Genomic DNA, 5679 nt, shown 5'->3' with positions numbered 1-5679 from the left:
AAAATAGTATAGTAGGTAGGCGTAACAACATCATGCTGCTGTAGCGTAGTTTACAATGCTTAACAACATTAAAACTGCTAGAAACCGAAAGCTTTTCCGGGACACACGACTTCTGCCCGAATATAGCCGAGACGAATATAAAGAAACCCGAGAAGAAAGTAGCCATCATGCTCACTTTGTATATTAGATTAATTTATTCGTTACTTACACTTTCTGAGCGCAGTTGGCCACTGAGAAACATTCTGTGAATCTGTAGTGTGCAATAAGGTTAGAATAAGCAATAAAACTGTATTTAGTGCAATAAACCGATCTTTGAATAAACGGAAGTGTCTTGTGCGTTGTTCTAACTGTGGATTCAGATCACTATTCCGAAGAGGGTTACAACAGGCTCGGTGGTATTGGTCTCGGTAAAAGCTTAAAAATGCCGATATTTATTTTCAGTCAATCATTATGCCAAACGGCCATTATGCCAAATGACCGTTATGCCAAATGGCCATTATGCCAAACGACCATTATGCCAAACGTATTTATGCCAAACGGCTTTATGCCAAACGACCTTATGCCAAACGACTTTATGCCAAACGGGGTACAATCTCTTAAATACATTGTAAACTGCAAAATCATTCATATTGTATATTACAATACCAAATTATCTCAGATTTAAGCTAAGTATGCTGTTTCGCTCAAGAAAAGTAAAGAAATTCCTTGACTGAAAGGGTCAAGAAATTTCCTACAGAGAGCCCCCTTTGAAGTGACATTTCTTCTAAACTGCGTACTGTGATCAGAAAAAAATGATTTCCTTGACCATTTCTTGGGAGAAATTTTCCACGCATCGAGATAGGCGATTCCTTTTCTTGTCAGTAGCAAACCGGCCTTTATGCAGAGAAATTTAAAAACAAGAACATCAAAAAACAAATTCCGGATAATCTAATCCCGGATAATCGAGTCCCCGGATAATCGAGTCCGACCTGTATTGCCTTGCCACTGCTTCTGGCTTCATTTGCAACAATATTCATCCAATTGCAGGAGTGTAAGCTCCTAGAAAGCTATTTTGATGGTAGGATTCTACTGTATGACACAGAAGAGGGGAAAGCGTTTGTTAGTACCTCAAGGCACATGCTCAAGATTCAATCCTGGGCCCGCTGTTAAGACGCTGTTCCGACGGGTGTTAAGATTGTTGGCTTCGCCGACGATATCACTTTAGTGATCTTTGGCGAATTGATGGAGGAAACAGAGTTGACAGCAGCGCGCTTTATCTCCATAGTTGAGGAATGGATGAAGTCTAGGAAACTAGGACTGGCCCGTCACAAGACTGAGGTGGTGGTGGTCAGCAACCGCAAGTCAGAGCAACGGGCGCATATCGTGGTAGGCGATTGCACCATAGAGTCCAAGCGTTCCCTTAGACTTCTTGTGGTAATGATCGATGACAAACTCACCTTCGCTAGCCACGTTAAATGTGCCTGTAAAAGGTTATCTACGGCTATAGCGGCGCTTTCGAAGATGACGTCTAACAGCTTTGCAGTACTTGCCAGCAAACGCAAGCTTCTGGCAGGCGTAGCGCTATCCATACTGAGTTATGAAGGGATTGTCTGGTCAAACCCTTGTCTTGAAATTTGAAACTTGATATTTTCTTGAAATCTGATGGTTAAACGACCATAATTTGCTTCTCGCACTGTTCCCGTTGAACTCTACCGATTTAAACACATTCATCCTACAATATCGTACAGTTGCACTCGTGCGGTGGCAAATAAAGATCACATCCGACCTATTCAACTTGCCAAATATTCGCCCCTCTCGTAACCTCGATTCGGCCCAACCCGACTGCACTGGCGAGTCGCGACTCGTCACAGCGCAAAAATAACTCTATGGGAGCTCTAATGAAGATCTCAGTCGCGTCGTCATCGAGAAATTCCAACCTTTGACGGTGCATCTCATCGAGATTATACTTGTTTCATTGCTCTAAAGCATAGGTTCCAAAACTTTTTGTCTGCGCTACCCACCTAGAAGTCAGGTTTTTTCTTAAACTCACCAGAGAAAAACCAAATAAAAGGCCGTCCATAAACCACGTGACAATTGTTTGTATTTCTAAACCCACCCCTCTCGTGGTCTTTTGTCCATGCAAAAATTGGAGAAAATAGCTTTCAATTAACTTAACCTAAAAAAATAACGCATTTATCGTAGCAATGTTCAACGATTGTTGTCTAAAATTACAAATAATTTTATTCGACATTATTGTGTTCCAATGTTTCAACGTTTGATATTATATGTGCTTCATTAGTACGTACTAGTACTATACCAGGGAGGAAGCTTCAGCTGAATCCTTTTAAAAATTTTATTTTGCATCCTGGTATTACAACAGCTAGTCTATATTGGTACAGCATACAACATGGCCGGCATGAAAATTTGTTTAAAAATCAAAGATTGTTCTTGAGACAATGTTTCGAATTTCTCTTAATAAGCGGATACAGACATTTTACAGAGTGTCTACTCATTTTTAGAAATGAAATTTCCGGATATTTCCAGGTTTTCCAGGTTAAAAAAAACAGATTTAAAAAAAAATCCCATAGTATACGAATGGTTAATGGATCAAAATGCATCAAAACAAAGGCGCCACTGTATATGGGATTTAACATTGTGGCAGCATTGCTGTTCTGTCAAACACACAGGGCTACGGTGGCGCTATTCTTGGAAAACCTAACACTTTTGCAATGTCTATTTCTGATCAAGATGGGTTTACCAAATTTTTGTGCGCAATTATTTCTCTTCTCTCTTTATGAGAGCTTAATTCCTAAGTTGAACAGACCTAAGTATATTTCTAAGGCATTTTTTGTGGAATTTCTCGTGACATCTCTACAAGAGTATGTTTTGAGATTGTTCACTAACTTTCTAAGTATTTTTTTCAAGAATTTCGCAATTAAATTTTCAACAATTCAGCCTAGAATTTGTCTATGGATAACCACATCAAGAATCATCTATCCAAAAATTATTTTATGAATTTCCCTAGGACTTCCTACGGCATTCCCAAATAGAGAATCTTCAAGAATTCGAAATTCCTTCAGGAATCGTTCAATTTTTTTTTGAAAATTTCTCACTGAAGTCTTCAAGTATTATTTGCAGCCATTCAATGAAATTTCAAGGAAATCTATTTGAATGTTTTGAAGATTTTTTTTTGTAAATCTGGAATTTGGAAATATAAACCCTAGACCCTAGAGCAGTGCTTCCCAAACTTTTTTGACATTCGCTCCCCTGAGGCTAATATGTTTTCGGAATCGCCCCCCTGATATGTTTTTGAAATATTTGTATTAGACGCTCTACTTTGCTTAAATTCAGACCATTCATGGTAATAAATAATCAAAGATTGCTTAAGTTTTCAAGTTTACCATATCATATCCACAGTTTTGAAGTTAACCATATCATATCCATTGATTTTCATATCCAGCTTTTTACGCTAGCCATAAAACAAAGAGGGGTGAATTGGTTTTGACATATCTTGCCAACAGTTTTTATGGTTTGGTCGTAGTAGGCAATGAAGTATGTTTGTTGATTCATTTGTCAAAAATTTTCACCTGATTTGTTATGAATTTCGTAGTATCCAAATACTTTTACATGTATCTTAATTATTTTAATAATAGCATTTTATTATATTATTTTAGGTATTCTATTGAAGGAATCATGCTCATCATTAATCGATGTGGATTTAAGACAATCTATCGGTGCTGCTTTTGAAATCTCTGGAATTGGAACAAAAATCAATCGTTTCATGGTTACTAATACAGAAAATGGATTATATGTACAGCAATTCACTGTGTCATTAGTTCTCATGTATCTCCGATACAATGAAGAAAAAACTAGCAAAAATGCGTTAGCATTGTTTTTATTATACGGGAAGTTGCTGTTTTACATAGTTTTACAATTTTGAATCTATGTTAAAAATTTGCAGACGTAGTTAGTCGAAGTTGTAATTCTTATTTGTCTAGGATTACAACAGTTTCAACGCAGGACAAGTAGAAGTACTACATGCATGATCTTTGTGTGGAATATTTTCTTGTTAAGTTATCCATCAAACTTGTTGGTCGATTGTTTTTAAATCTTCATACTAAATAATCCATCACATATTTGTTAAATCGTGCTATTTAATACAGTTGTAAAAATGCAAATAGGGGCGATTCGCCACTGCATATTTTGAGGAAAAGAATAAGTCTCTTTTGGATTGGTGAGCGGTGCTCGATTCAATGGCTGAAACATCTTTAAATGACAATCTAAATTATGGTAGCATAATTCACTTTAGCACATTACCACTATTGGCATAGATTAGCTACTGTCCACCTCTGTCTACTGTTTCTTATTTACCATAAAGGATTAGCATTTCACTAGAAAAATGAGTAACAAGGTCTTGAAAACAAAGGCGAAAAAATCTGACATAAACAATTATTTTTTTTACTTCCACGAAGCTTGCTTCGATCGAACTATAAAAAATTATAGTGGAGGCAATACAAGTCAGAAGGGGGATGATTCAAAGTTTATGGCATGCTAGCGTAAAAAGCTGGATAACATCAAATCTATCTGCAGTATGCAGATATCATCATGATAGATTTTCTTCAATTTCAATGAACGACCGTTTTTATAAACTTCTGATTTTGATTGATCAAATATGTTATTTTCGAAATTATAAAAACAAATGTTAGAAATTTTGTGAAATACATGCTTAACAATTTCAAAAACTCCAAAACTTAAAAAAGAACAAAAGAAATCCAATAAACCTTCCATTACCTTGTTAAATGCAATGTTAGAATTTTTTTTTATTTTAATTTTTTTTTTCCTAAATCCTGGAGGTTTTTCTCCGATGATTCTTCAAATCTATTTTTAGTTGCATGATTAACATCTTTGGTAATTATTAGTTCGAACGTTGGCACCTGATTTTGCTAACAAAAATTCTGATTTTTTTTAATAGTTTGTGCTATAAGTAAGTAACAAGTTTTGTCGAAAACTTTGCCTGTGAGGACTTGGTTGCCAATAATCATAACACTAGCTGCCCAACTCCAAAGCTCTTTTATAATTAAAACCTCAATTTATTGAATTTTGATATTTGAACCAATATCTAAAAATGTTTAATTACTAAATGAAATTGATCACTTTAACTATCTCTGACCACAAATATATAATATAGTTCTGAAAACGTTATGTTTTGGAAACATTTATGTTACCAATTCATAATTCACAGCGAGTTTTAACACTTATGCTCAAAAAACTGGATTTACAAACTTATTTTGCCTTTGACAATGTGTGCCCAAGTTTTGTCTATCTTGATTTTATATGACAATGTTAAAAAGTGCAAACAAATAGAGGGAAAGATTTAGATGTGGAATCTTCAGACTATTAGAGTATAATCTCCTATTAGAAGAGACTTACTCCAAATGAATCGTAGTTTTCAGTTTCTCCCACTTTCGCCCCCTTTCTAGTAGTTTCACCCCCCAAATTCCATTTTACAAATTTTCGCCCCCCTGGAGCTGAAAATCGCCCCCAGGGGGGCGAATTCGCCTTCTTTGGGAATCACTGCCCTAGAGTAACCTCAGATGAAACTTGTGTAAGTTCTAAGTACGCATTGATGAATTCTTACGAGGATCTTTGAAAGACCTCCTAATTTTTTTATAAGACTTCCTAGAATATTCTTGATAAATT

Source organism: Aedes aegypti, chromosome 3 (assembly GCF_002204515.2).
Source record: "Aedes aegypti strain LVP_AGWG chromosome 3, AaegL5.0 Primary Assembly, whole genome shotgun sequence".
Taxonomy (NCBI): domain Eukaryota; kingdom Metazoa; phylum Arthropoda; class Insecta; order Diptera; family Culicidae; genus Aedes; species Aedes aegypti.
The sequence above is the reverse complement of the archived record's forward strand: the minus strand, read 5'-3'. Positions refer to the sequence as shown.